Below are 13,647 nucleotides of genomic sequence, written 5' to 3' on the forward strand. Positions count from 1 at the left end.
CTCTGCTTGGCTGGGTGCTGACACTGCCAAACAGAAAGGACAAGGAAATGTGCTCCGAGGACAAGAACAAGAGCAGTTTCAATGTAAGGAAATGAGGCAAACAGAACTCGGAGCAGCCCGGGCGTACTCGCGAATGTAGAGTGTCGAGCTAAGAGTCTCCTTTCCTTCCGTTGCTTATCCTGGGGAGTTTAATCAAAAACAAACAAAACGCTCTTGTGAAATATAGTCAATAAAGTCAAAGTTTAGCTAGCTCGTGGTAACTACAAAGAAGAAGTCATCTCAATTTAAAAAAAAAAATGTAACTTTCATTAACGAGCGCGCCGGAAATCTCAGGTATCAAAGACGTATTAACCCTGGAGCGTCCCCTGCGCGCCGCAGCCGGACGGAGGCAGCCGCGGCGAACAGACGGGCTTTTGCCAGCGAGCAGTCACACAAAAGGAGGGCTGCGGAAACTAAAAGTTTCTGGGCCTCCGGGTTGCTACGTGGAGAAGAGAGAAAACCTGGAGACGGGGTGGGTAGAAGGCGCATCCTGAGCGCCTGGGCGAAGTCCGGGCAAGCGGGAAGCTCCTGGGCCTGGAGGGGCTCGGGGAAGGGGGCGCCCACGCCGCCGCCAGCCACTCCCCCCCCCGCTCCCCGCCGCCGAGGCCCGAGCTCTCCCAAATACCTTCACCCCGTTCCAGAAATAAAATAAATGTTTTTCAAGTGCGTGTTTGTGCGCAGGATGCTGAGCGCGCGCCAACGGAGCGCGCCAAGGATCGAGCGCGCAGTGAGTGGAGTTCGGGGTGGGGAGGGGAGGGGTGGAAGGGGTGTGTAAATGTTGGGGTGTGCGGAGGCGGTGGTGCGGGGGAGACTGAATGCAAAGCTCTGGGACCCGGGGTACGCTTGGCGGGGGGTGGGGGGGCGGTGCGAGAGTCCCTGGGGAGGGGAGGGGCGCGAACCGGCGCAGGCCGCCTCCGGGGCGCGTTCCGCGGCCGTGCGCGTTCTCCCCCGCCGCCGCTGCCGCCGCCCGGACAGCCCTGCGGCCGCCCCGCCGGCCGAGCCGGGGCCGGCCCGTCCTCCGGCGGCCGCTCGACCGCCGTCGCCACCGATCCGCTGGAGCCCGTGAGTGGCCCTTCGCCTCCCGCTTCCCCCTCCCCGCTCGGGCGCTCTGCCGCCGCAGCTGCTCAAATGGAGTGGAAAATGGCCATTGGGTGGCAATGAGTTATAGATTATCTGCTCCACGTTTTGTACTTAGCCTGCCCGTAATCTCCTTTAGAGTTTGCCTGAGCCCCTTGCTTGGAAAAAAAAACCAGGAGGGAGAGATTTGTCCTTTGCCGCCGTACACACCAATATGTTTATATGATTAGCCGGACCCGGGGGTGGGGGCGGCGGAGGTGGGGACTCTGTGCGGAGGCGGAGGCGGCGGCTGGAGGTGACTCCAGTTCAGACCTCGCTGAGTCCGTGTCAGGACTTCGCACTCCCCAGCCTCGCTCCCTCTGGCTCGCGCTCCCTTTCTCCCCCTCTCACTCTCGAGCCGCTCACACACACGCCGAGGTGCCGGAGCGAAGGCGGGAGCTTACCGGAGAATTCTTTGGGATTGTTGCGGGGCATCTCTCCGTCTCTCGGTGGCTGTGCGTGGCGCGTGGCTCTGCCCGGCTCTCCCCACCCCGCAAACCCCCGCTGCGTCCCTGAGCCCGAGTCCGCGCCTGCAGCCGTTCTCGGAGCAGTGGGCCGCGCGGCTCACCGGGCCGGCAGTCCCGAAATGTGAGGAGGGGCCGCCGCCGCCGCCTTCTCCCGCCCCAGGCCGCAGGGTCGGCGCGAGGGCCCGCAGCCCGGCCGGCGCGCACCGTGGGCTCGGCTGACAAACTGAGTTGGCCTCGCGCCTCTGTCGGCGTCTGCCGCCGCTGCCGGGGGTGGAGGGGGGACTCCCCAAGTCTTGGCGCCTCCGTCGGGCTGTTGCTTGCACCGCCGCCGGCGCGCTGAGTCCCGAGCTCGAACCCCCTAAGGGAGCGTGCAGGCTGGGGGCGTGTGCGTGAGTGTGCAAGACCTCTCTGGCCGAGCGGCGTGCGGGAACTGCGGGGAAAATGTTGACATAGCCCCAGGAGCCGCCCGGCGCTGGCTGCTTGGCTGGAGGCGGCGGCGGCGGCCGAGCAGGAGGACGCGCCGAGCAGCGGCGCCGTGTCCGGCCAGAGCGCCGCGCCGCTGCCTCCCTCGCGGACCCGGCGGGACTGGCCTCGGCCCTCCCCGGCCCGGGTGGCCGCTGCCCTCGGCGCCTCTCCCCGCGGGGTCCCCACCGCCTGACGACCCTCCCCCGGGGGCGCGCTCGCAGACCGAGGTAAGAGCCGCGGCAGCGAACAATGTGCCTCTATGGCTGGCTTCGGAGACCTGTTTGCTTTGCGCCTCCCGCCCGGGGGTGGGTGCTGGAGGTGGAGGGCGCAGGGGTTCAGCCGGGGCTCGGCGCGCGTCTGTTTCTCCCAGGCCGGGCCGTGGGGCGGGGGTTTGGGTGGGGAGACCCGGGGGCCTCGGGCTGCTGGCCCCTTGCCCTGTCCCCAACCTCGGCTGCTCAGAGGTCGAAATGCACAACTCCCGGCCCCGTGCGGCCGGTTGCCCCGTTTCCTCTCCCAGCTGCTGCGGCGCTCCGAGGTTGCCCGGTTGCCGGGGACGCCGGGGTGGGGGCCCCGGGAGTCCTGCGTGCTTGGATTTCTGAAAAGCTTAGAGTAGAAAGGGGCCGAATCTCCTGCTCCTTTACGGACAGGTTGGGGCGTGGGGTCGGGAAGCGCTCGTCCTTGGCACTTCCCTGGCGGTGCGGGGGCGCGGCGGGGAGACTGAGCCCTGCCTCCTGCGGACCCTCCGCCCGTCCGCTCGCGACCTGTCCCGGGTTGGAGGGGAAGCGGGAGGCCGAGCGCTGGGAAACGAGTTCAGCGAGGGGGCGGAGTGCGGGAGTTGTTGCGGGCCGTCTCTTTTCGCTGGTTACGGCGGTGTGGAGAGATGAGGAGGACTGCGTGGCGCAGCTAGATGCGGCTGGACCGGCGCGGGGCCCGGCAGCGATGAGGGGGTGGCGGGTGGCCGCTGAGGGGGCGGCCCCCGGGACGGGAGGGTGGCTAGGCTGGACCTGGCGGGGCCCCGAAGAGGGCTGGGAGCCTCCCAGAGAGGGCAGCAGCGGGCCGCGGTGGGCCTGCAGGGGAAAGTTCCCGGGATGTGGGGCTCCTGGCGGGGTTGGGGAGCCGGCGAGATTGGTGCGGGCTGGGGGGCTGGGAGGAAAGGGGAGGTGCGGGGTGGGGAGCAGGACGAGAAGGCGTGGGAGGGGCACGAGGAGACGGGGACTCCGGGATCACCGGCGTGGGCGTCTACATTGGCTGGGACGACCCTCGGGCAGAGGGCGAGCGCGCCCAGCAGCAGGAGGCGGGCTTGCGAGATGCTTTTCGTTTGGGACCAGTAAAGTTTGTTCCTTTCTCCCAACTCCCGGGTTTGGGATCAGGGGACACCGCAGCCAGTTTCAGTTGGTGCCAAGGTGTCCCCGAATGGAGACTCTTAGGAGCGTGCGTCTGTCCTGTCCTGTTTTTATCCTTTGGTTCCTCAGCGCCGGTGGAGACTCAAGTCCGGTGGAGGCCTTCTTGCCCTCTGCGGTGTTCCGGGGACTGTCCCCCACCCCGGCTCTCTCCCCCCTTCCTCAGCCCCCTCATTCCGTTCTTCTTGATGCGAACTGTGGTGTCTCAGCGGCAGACCGAGGAAATGTTTTCCTCCTGTTTCATGAAAGGTGTCAGGCTGCTCAGCAGCTTCTCCCTGCAGCCGGGGAGCGTCTGAGCCGCAGCCACCAGCCATATGGTTCCCGTTACAAAGGCCAGGTTCTGAGGCACCCTCCTTCTCACCCCGCCCCCAGTTCTTTGATTTTTCTGCTGCATTCTTCACACGGCGCGTGTACTTCGCTTCCCCTTTTCCAGAGCGTAGATTAACCGAGGGACATAGCTGGTTCATTCATTGCCCTGCCAGTGTTTATGTCTGGGACGGGCCCCACCGACTTTGCTCTTTGCTCCCTTGGAGTTGCACAATGAAGAAAGTCACATCGTTGGGTAAATAATTACCTGTCGGGGTACCTCGGGTTTGATTTGGGGCAAACTACAGAAGATATTGGGGCAAACTTCAAAAGATACGTGCTGAAGAGGCACGGTGTGCCCATAGCTCTTTTTTTTTTTTTTTTTTAGGGTGGGTATCTGACAGCGCTCCCAGACGCGGTGGCAGTGTTCTGACCTAGTAAAGGTTAACTTTGTAACTTTAAATTTAGCATGCTGGCACTGCTGGAGAAACCCTTTTGTAAGAAAAGCTACTTCTGTTCAGGTGTATTAAGGAACTTTTTTGTTTTCCCTCCCCTCAACCCTTCCATAAATTTATGCGTGATAGAAAGAATACTACAGAACAAATGTTCTGTTGTTTAGTTTCTTCAGACATTCCTGATTCTCTCCTTTTGTTGCTTGCCTCTAAAAGAGGTGCCATTTCACATCATTCTGCACAAATTGTTTGAATTAATGCAAGTGTGAATTCTTACCGTTTGAAGGGGATATTAGCATATCAAAGGTTTCTTAGCTTCAGCTCAATTGAGAAAACTTCAGCCTGTCTTCCATTTGCTTCCAAGCAGAGGCCCAAAGGGCAATGAGAATTGTAAAGGGTAAAAATAGGGAGGTGGATTTAGGCTGTGTTTCTGAACTTTTACTGTTTTGTAATTATGTGAGCCAAAAACATTGTCTGTTGCTGTGGGGCACTTGCAAATGGCAAGACAATTATTTTCTATCGATAAATGGTTCGTTCCTAGAAAAAGGGCGACCTTTTATTAGGATAGCCACTGTTGCCTGTCTTCTGGGTCCCTGCAGTGGAAGACAGAGAAGGCTTTTCCTCCTAACTTAGTGCTTTTCTACGAAATGCACTTTGTCAGTAGATTAGAAAGGTTTCTAATTAGTCTATAAAACAAGACAAATTTTGTGATAAAGGGACAGTTGCTGGTCCCTGTGACAAACTAATTTTTTCATATACTTGGTACATTACTAGAGGAGAAAAGTGAAGGATGTTGAGAAATTAAGAATTGGACGTGAAGTTGACTAGCACAATGTCTCTTGTCAGGTGTAAACTTGGAAAGGGGATTTTATGGATTGTGTCTGAGTAGAGGTGATTCTGTTTACAGATTGGGTTGTTTCCGGTCTTTGGTGTTCTGTAAAGCGCGGTGAACTCTAGGATTTAGGTGGCAGTGGATTTCGTTTCCACAGTGTTCGTCGCGTGCTTGCTCTTGTCCTTCCTGTGCAGATCATTCCGCGCTCTGATTTTCTCCTGACAGCCCACTGTCTGAATGAAAGCTGGACGGATGAGAGGTTGGAGCGTTTGGGTCAGTTTATGAGAGCGGACCGATCAGGGGAGAACTTTCATCTTCAACTTGTAGAGAAGAATTAATTTGAAGATTTTACAAAACCTGATTTTAAGATCAAAATGCGTTTCAAGGAAGGTTTTGGGTAGATATCAACCTTTTTTCCTTACTAGTTTTACCTTTGGCGCTTGGTTTCTGAAATTTCATTGATATCGGTCACTGGAGGAGGATTATTTACTAACATTTAGACTCTTTGCTTTTATCTTATTAATGATAACTCTACAGCGATTTCAGAGGCGAAAAGCCATTATTAATTGTTTAACATTCCAAGGCCTTAGTTTAATAGGGTGCTGTTTTTTTTTCAGATTAAAATGAGAATTTTTAGTGCCATTGGAATAGTATATCATTACCCTGAACTCATTCTCTGATAGTATATTTAATATATTTATCAGATTGATCCTTCGCTTGTCTAGAAGTACTTCAGTGGTTAAAAAAAAAGCCCACATTGATGTAATTGCTATTATTGCACTTAAGTTGCTGTTAACTAGTCTGCTTTGAATGCAGAGTGTTATAAAGAAAACACATTATCCTTAGAGCTATTAGTGATAATCTAAAAATTGTCTTGAAAACACCACTCTTCATTTTGTATGAAGGTGATCCTGAATTCAGCGAATCTCTAAAGGTGGAAAATGCAGGAAGAAGATTTTTCAATGTTAGGATGACAAAATTAGACTACTTAGAGAAAAATTAATGTGTTGTAGAAGCACTTCAGCTGCCATTTTCAATCACTGGGTTACTATGTGTTGGCAACAGAAAATGAATTTAGAAATGCAGATTGCTCTGGGAGCAGGTAGTTGGGGAAGTCAGAGCATTGAAATGCGTGGGGTGGAATAAACCACTTACTCCAAGTTTCGACTTGAGAATTTCTAATACATATAAGTTTTTTCCAGGCTTTTGAGTCTCTGCTTTATAAGTGACTAACATCAAAGCAGACAACAAAACTTCCAAATGTTATAAAAACAAATATAAATAGACAGATCTTAATTGAAGACAAGCAGTTGGAGTTTTTATTGCTGCAATTTTCACAATCAGCAGAAACATTAACACCAGGCTTCTGGGTGTTTCCTTGCTTTACATGAGCAAGAAGAGACCTTTACAATCGAAGGTTTCCTTAAGGCTAGATCTTTATTTGATCGCTATCGAAGTTTTTCATTTAAAAAAAATATTTAAAATAATATTTCAGTGTCTAAAGTTAAATAGGAATATGAGGATTGAGACTGAGCGGTCGTGACTGGAAATCCGCAAACCTTAGTCATAAAATATCATTGCTTTATTTTCTATAAAAATATTTATTTGACCTAACTTTTGTGGATACATGTTGAAATAATAGTCGACTGACAGGTGTGATGTGGAATGAGAGAATTACACTCACTTCTAAGGTGTGAGCATCTGTTACTTACCTAAGGGAAAAAATGTGCAAGAATCCACACTGCTTGCCCAATTGTGAATACTTAAAATTACAGATTTGGAGTACTTGAATTCTGAGTGAAATACAGCTTTGGAAATTGAAGGATTTTGTGTCATATTATTTTTATGTATTTATTTTTTATTAAGAGAAAGTTCCTTAAAAGACTATAGCACTTTGCCTCCTAATATTTCCCCTTTACTGGTTTTGAGTCCTGGCATGTGCTTTTTAACAGAAAAGGTTCATGTGAAACAAAAGTTCAGTCATTTTTAAGGCAATATTTTTGAGATGAAAAGCATTCATTGTAAAGAAGATTTGTCAGATTACTTGCAAAAATGCCTTGCTAAAAGAAACAACACATTAATGGTTTTGATAAAGTGTTACAATTGGTGACTTCTGCCAGTCCTGAAAAGAACTTGAAATCCTGATGTTTGGAGTGCTCTGCTATCATCCTATCATTTAAATCTTAGTTCTTGTTACCTAAATAGATAACTCTGTTGTAGCGATTTCTAAGAAAGATGAAAACATTTCTGTTTCAAAGATAGATCACAATTAGGTTGGTTAACTTCTCTTTTACATAACACTAATTACTGTAGCTCCACCCAAATATTCATCTCTTCCAATCTTGATTGAAGGCTGAAAGGTTGAAAAATACTTAAGCACTCATATTACTGTAATTAAATGATGTTATCTAAAAAATTGAGACTATTCTGTTAAAATCTTTTTGCTGGTTAAGTTACTCTCAAAGGTTGGACAGGTAGTGATGATTTTTAAAAAAAAATGCTTGAAGAAAAAGCTTGAGGAAATGGTTTGTCTGAGAGCCAGGGATGAATGGCTGGTCATTGGAACTAAGGCACTGAAGTCCCAAAATCATGGCATCTTTCTTGATCTAATGTGATGGCCGTCAGAGGAGCAACTGGAATATTTGACCCTAACTTTAATTTGGTGTTTTTAGTTTAGTATATAGGTTTTGTTAAGCATTGTGGTAAACTATGGAAAGCCCTAGTTAGTTTGGTGTAAATTCCAAGGAACTTGAGTAAATTCATTGAAAAATGTGCTTAGAAGATGTCGATTTTGATACGAAAACTTTTAAAAAAATTCATACTGTTTCTATATACACCATGAATTTTCCACTAACATTTTGAAGACTCCCTGCATAGTTTTCGTATCTTTTTTTTTAGGTGATTCGTGAGGTCATCAGAAAAGGAAGGTCCTATTCAACCAGAGCTGTTCTAAATCATCCTGTAAATGGACCTTTATCTGCTGCATTGAATGCAGGTAGTGATTTGTAGAGACTTTTAAACATATTCTCATCCAACCATTTTGAGAAAGCGCTTTCTTTCAGAGAGTCTCGTGTATTTGGCAAATATATATTATCTGAAAAGGAAAATGTGGACTGAATGAAGGAGCCAAGTGCTCAACACCTGCAAGTTAAGTGCAGCTTACAGCAAAATGCTGTAGATTGCTTCAGAAGTACAGCACAAGTTCATGTACAATTTGCTTAATTACAACAAAAAAATCAGTTTTATGAAATAATATAGTTTATCTTCATAGAGAATTTTATGCATTGTGTGGTGGTAAGTAAAATCCCATCACAGTTGTATGAATTTGTTCAATTTCCAGGACGGCTAAGAGGAAAAAAAAATCAATTTAGGCTGAAAAGCAACAGAAATTAGATTACTTTGGTTTGTAGGAACTTGCCAGCAGTATCTGAATTGCTTAATAATATCAGAAGTTACCGTGTTTCTCATTGTGAGGGTCTTGGTTCCTGTTTTAATGTGCATACGTTTGCTTACTTCTGACTTGTTAAATGAACTTTTTTCTTTTTGCTTTCCAATTTTGTTTTCATGGAAGCCATGAGATGAAATAGAAGAAATTGTTTTTACCTGTACATTCTCTTTTATTCTAGATACTTATTTTTAGTAATTGTTTTTCTAGATTTCTAGAATTTGCATTCAGTTGGCGTTTCAGATCAGTAAACTATCATATGATCTTATGAATCAAAAAAGAATCTTTAGCAGACAGGATTAAGTACCTTATTATTAGCAACAGAAACACAGTTTTTTAAATTATTATTCTAGGAGTGTATTGAATTTTAAGTGTTACATCCTTAAGAGAGTAAAGTGGCAGATAGCTGGGTGCTTGTTGCATTGCCACCTTGGTCCATCCTGGCATCCAGTTTCAGCAGAGTGTAGGAACAGGCAATGGGGCTGCTCAGCCACATGGCTTTTTTTGGGTCATGGAGTCAACTTCCTGGAATTTCTGGGGAAACCAGTTGAAAAGGGAGGACAAATGTCACTTTAAATAGAGATGTTTAAATCAGATTTCTGCCTAAGGGTAAAATTTAGGTCTGTTTTAGCCCGGATGTAATGTCTCCCTCTACAGAGCACAGCATTAATCACCACATGACAAGAAAACTGCACTGGGTAGACCGGCCCCTGTTGGTCTTGTCATTGATTCTTTGCAATCTGTGAGGAGTACATTGCAGACATAAAAATTCACACGCAGGGATTACACCTTAATCTCTGAATTTCGGAGTGGAAATTAGTTCCCTTAAAAGAAGCCTGTTTAAAGCTGAAAAATATTTGGAGGTTTTTTTTTTTTTTCTTGATAGATTCACTACCTGAGTAAAAATCGAAATATTACTGACTTCTGCAGGTAAACAAAAGTTAACTTCCTGAAATATATGAACGAACAAGTCGTAATTATGATTTAAATGCATCAAGCAAGACCATTTTTTTTGAAAATAAAAGCTTGATAGCCAATGAAAGAAACAGATGAAAATACCTACAATGTCAGGATACATTTAAATGGCAGAATGAGGGACGTATGACTGTTTTTGAAGTACCATAATATTGTAATAAAATAAGGGAAATCAGTGCAGGGAGGGGATCTGGGAAAGTGGGAAGGGAAATGCCGGAGCCTTTGGAACTGTACCATAAAATTAATTAAAAAAAAGAAACGGGTGAAAATGGAATATTCTTGGCTGTGAGACATGGGAGAAGTTGAGAGGATGGTTAAAGGTAGCTTTAATATCATTTGAAACAAATTTGTTGGGATAGAAACCAAACTATCTTTTTCTTGTTGAAAAGACAGACATCATCTTCAGACATTGTAGCCCAGCAATATGCTATGAGGTTCCTAATAAAAAAGGGCTTATTTTGGCTTTTTAACGTGATAATACCTTAACACCTTTCCTGAGCAGAAATGTGCAGCCATGTACATAAAGAAGCACAACTTGTGTTCTGTTCCTTTTTATATATCAATATTCGTTGATGGGTATATTCGTTAATAATTAGAACAAGTTTAAATTTTAAAAATACAAGTAATTAAGGAATCTCTTAAAACTAAGGTTGAAAATGGTAAAAGTACTTAATTTCTGTGTTTGTTCCCAAAGATATTCCTGCCTCTGGTTCGTGAACTGTCTATATTATCCGTTCTTTTCATCCTTTTAAAGGTACTCTTTTTATCAGCCCACACCTCAAACTGATTATTGTTCTGAATTTAGATGACAGAATAATCTAACCCCAATTACTGTCAAAAATGGCAGTTGGCTACCCAGAGGCGGGCTAGGTGACCTTGCTCATGACTAATATTTTCTCTTGTGGAGATAGTAATAGTGTCTATTTATGGAGATGGCAAAAGAAAATTCTGTTTTGTTTTAAAATTTTCTAATTTTAATGATTTGGCCTTAAATTTATTAAGTGCTGTGCTAGCATCTTTTCATAATGGGCAAATCATTGCAGAATTTTAGATGAACTCTTTATTTGATGCTGTATTTCTTTTTTTTTTTTAAATAGGCTGTTTGCTTAATAAGTTTTCAACAGGAGTTTACATAAAAAAGCATCATGCTAGAATTACTTTTTTCTTTGTCTTTATTTGAAGCGAAAGATTTCTCTCTGGAATTTTTCCTTCTGCTACCTTCCACACAGACATTTTATTCCTGTGCATTAAAAGCCTCCCATTTTTTTTTAGTGTTTGCTGCTGTGGTTATTGATTGGCTATTATAGAACACATTTCGTAGGTAAGAATTCTTCTGCTCATCTTGTGTTCTTCATTTCAGGGTGTTTGGTATATTTTAATCCTTAGTTCATTGTTTCCCTGTGGTTATAATCTGAGACAGTTTGGGGAACGATGAGTTTGGGGATGGGGCAGTGTCTGGTTTCTAGTAATTGCCTGTACTCCCATAGAGTTTCGTGAAGGCGTGATGTGTTAAGAGATGTGCTGACGATGGATGCACTGATGGTTTTGTATGTCATGTTCTTCATTTTAAAAATAATGGCTGTACTGATAAAATATTTCTTTTTGCTTCATATGCATCAACACATAGAGATTACACCAAAACGATGATGCCTGAAGCATTTTAATTTTAACTCAAGACATTTAGCTGTTTTTTGCCTTGTTGAAAGTTCCTCTGTCATGAGCAAAGGGACAGACATTGGGTGCTTTCTCTTGGTAGGTAACTAAGAGCAGTGTCCTGCCCTTGTGCCTTTTTGCTACAAGCACCAAGGTCTGTCTCAGTGGCCTGCTTGGAAGCCACTTTTCATTGGTTTTAAGCTACACCCTGGAGATCTAAAAATACCTGTGAGATAATTTGATATCTTTTTCTGGAAAAAAAAAAACTGTTAAGGATTCTGATTATTGTTTTTTGCCTTTATTTTCTTTGTTTCATTGGAAACAAGAAATGTAACACGTCTCAGGATGATATATTTATGTCTTATTTAGCATGTACAGATTTTGCAGTTTTCAATAAGGATCTCAGATTTTGAAAATCACTTTTTGTAAGCCTGTCAGTTTATTTATGGCTGAGTCAAGTTGGATTTGCCTCAAACTTCTAGAAACGGTAGTAAGGTGATGTGTATTTGTTGGAAGGGAGAGAATTTGAAGGAGGGGTGCCCACTGACGTAACAGCAGTGCTCCCAGGGCTGTTCTTTGCCTCCTGCTCTTTTGGCAGAGGAGCACCATGTTTTATACCTAGGGAAAGAATGTGGCCAAAGAGGACACAGTGTAAACAAATCTAAAGCAGCTTCTTAACAAAATTGCAATTGGTTGTAAGAGCATCTGCAGCCCCGATTTGCTTTTTCTCTGTTTGGTTGCCATACTTGTTTTTCAGGTTTAAGTTGTAGAATTATTTGACGTGAGAAGAACATTTAGTTGTGCTTTTTTTTCCCCTTGCATTTAAAGTGGTCTGTCTTTGCTGTATCTCTCTTCCAAGTTGCCGCCTTTGATTGTTTGCTTTGGGTTCAGGGGACCAGTCAGATAAACAGACTGGTCAGCTTTGTTTTGGGTGGTCTGGCATTTCTGGCTGGTGTTGTGTAAGCAAGGTAATGTGTTTTTGAAACACTTTGGATGTGGATTTTTTGGTTGACTGTGTATCCTGATTGTTCAAACTGCCTTTTGAACTAGAATGGAGCAAAATAATGAAAATGTTGACCAAAAATTTTCATGAGTAGCTATTTTAATCAGATAACTGGTAAGATGGGAACAATAGCCGGCGGTAGTATTTCTGTGAAGTGACGGCCTGCATTTGTGTATAGGCGGTGGCCTCCATGTTTCAGATATTTTTGCTAACCCTTGTTATTACCTGCAGAGGGAGCTTGTATATGAGATTAAATAATCAAGGCACTGTAAACTGATCATTTCTGTTTTGTAAGTTAAATTTTATTAAGATATGTTTTACTTGTGTTTGAAGAAAAATGTTCTAAGGCATTTGGAGTGTAGCCAAATTACAGTGAAATTTAATAAAGTAAAAATTAGATATGTATTATTTCTTATGTATACGTATACATTTTTTTAAATCTTAATAAAAATATCTTGAGACAATAAAGAAAAAGTCCATTTTAAAGCTGTGAAGTTCTTTAGGATCTGCTAAAACCCTGGAGAGTGACCACAGAGCCGTCTTAGTGTTTAAGGGAGCTCTCAGCTTTTAAGATAATTTTCCAGGTTTTATAAAATAATATTATTGAGTGATCACTAAACATGAACTAGTAAATTACATCCCTCTACATTTAAATAATAGATCAAATCAGATGAACTTCGCATGCTGTTTTCTAAAAGATGATGTGTTTGGATTAGGGTTATTTTGGTATTTGCAATAATGGATAAATTAGTCCAGTGACACTTGAAAGAGGTTCACCAGCACTAAGGACCAAATATTAAGTGATTCAGGAAACTGCTGACTAACTTGGAAATGAAACACAGGCCAGTAGACATTGCTTAATTGAAAACTGAATTCCCTCTATGGCATCCATCCACTTGGATTTCTAAGATCTGAAAGCTGAATATTCAAGTCTGAGTTTCCCAGATAGGATATAGGTGGTTTGATAATCCAGGTGATAAACCTTTAAGAATATTGACTTATTTTTTAGTGAGCATAATTTTTCACATTACCTGTATACATGTTTGTGCCAGGAAGTTTAATGACAGGATATTATTAAATTCTATTAAAATCACTTCCAATCTTTTTATGTTTTGGCACAGTAATGCTATTTCAGAATTTGATTGTGGGGAGATTGAAAAAAGCAAGCTTATCCATTTAGGCATCCTGGAAAATAGATGTAGTAGTTTTGTTTCTTAGTACACCAAGAATGATACAACAAGTAAAATATTTATTTTGTAAACTTGCTGTAAAAGGTTTTGTGAATGAAATTCATTCTTTTGGAGTTACTAATCTTTGCTAATATAACAAGTCAGGTGTTTACTGTTACAAGGATAACTCTCTTAACAAAGGAAACTTGAAGGTTTAGGATACTGGCAGGAGCTTTTGTGTCACTCTGACAGCATGGTCCTGTATTGTCTTAATGAGTCTTTGTGATGTTTATGGAGAGCGTTTTTTGTAACAGGATAAGACTAT

At 44.6% G+C, this 13,647-nt stretch overlaps 1 protein-coding gene across 2 annotated transcripts in view; it reads left to right on the plus strand.

Moving 5' to 3' along the window:
* The first annotated feature begins 395 nt into the window (after nt 1-395).
* ADGRL2 (adhesion G protein-coupled receptor L2) overlaps nt 396-13,647 on the plus strand; it is a 183,343-nt gene continuing 170,091 nt past the window's right edge. For both annotated transcript variants that reach the window (XM_040987340.1, XM_040987348.1), the window contains exon 1: nt 396-511. The gene's annotated coding sequence lies outside the window, so the exon portion shown is untranslated. The remainder of the gene's footprint in view (nt 512-13,647) is intronic.

The sequence above is a fragment of the Ochotona curzoniae genome, unplaced genomic scaffold (genome assembly GCF_017591425.1).
Source record: "Ochotona curzoniae isolate NIBS_2020 unplaced genomic scaffold, NIBS_Ocur_1.0 contig_4612, whole genome shotgun sequence".
NCBI classification, from domain to species: Eukaryota; Metazoa; Chordata; class Mammalia; order Lagomorpha; family Ochotonidae; genus Ochotona; species Ochotona curzoniae.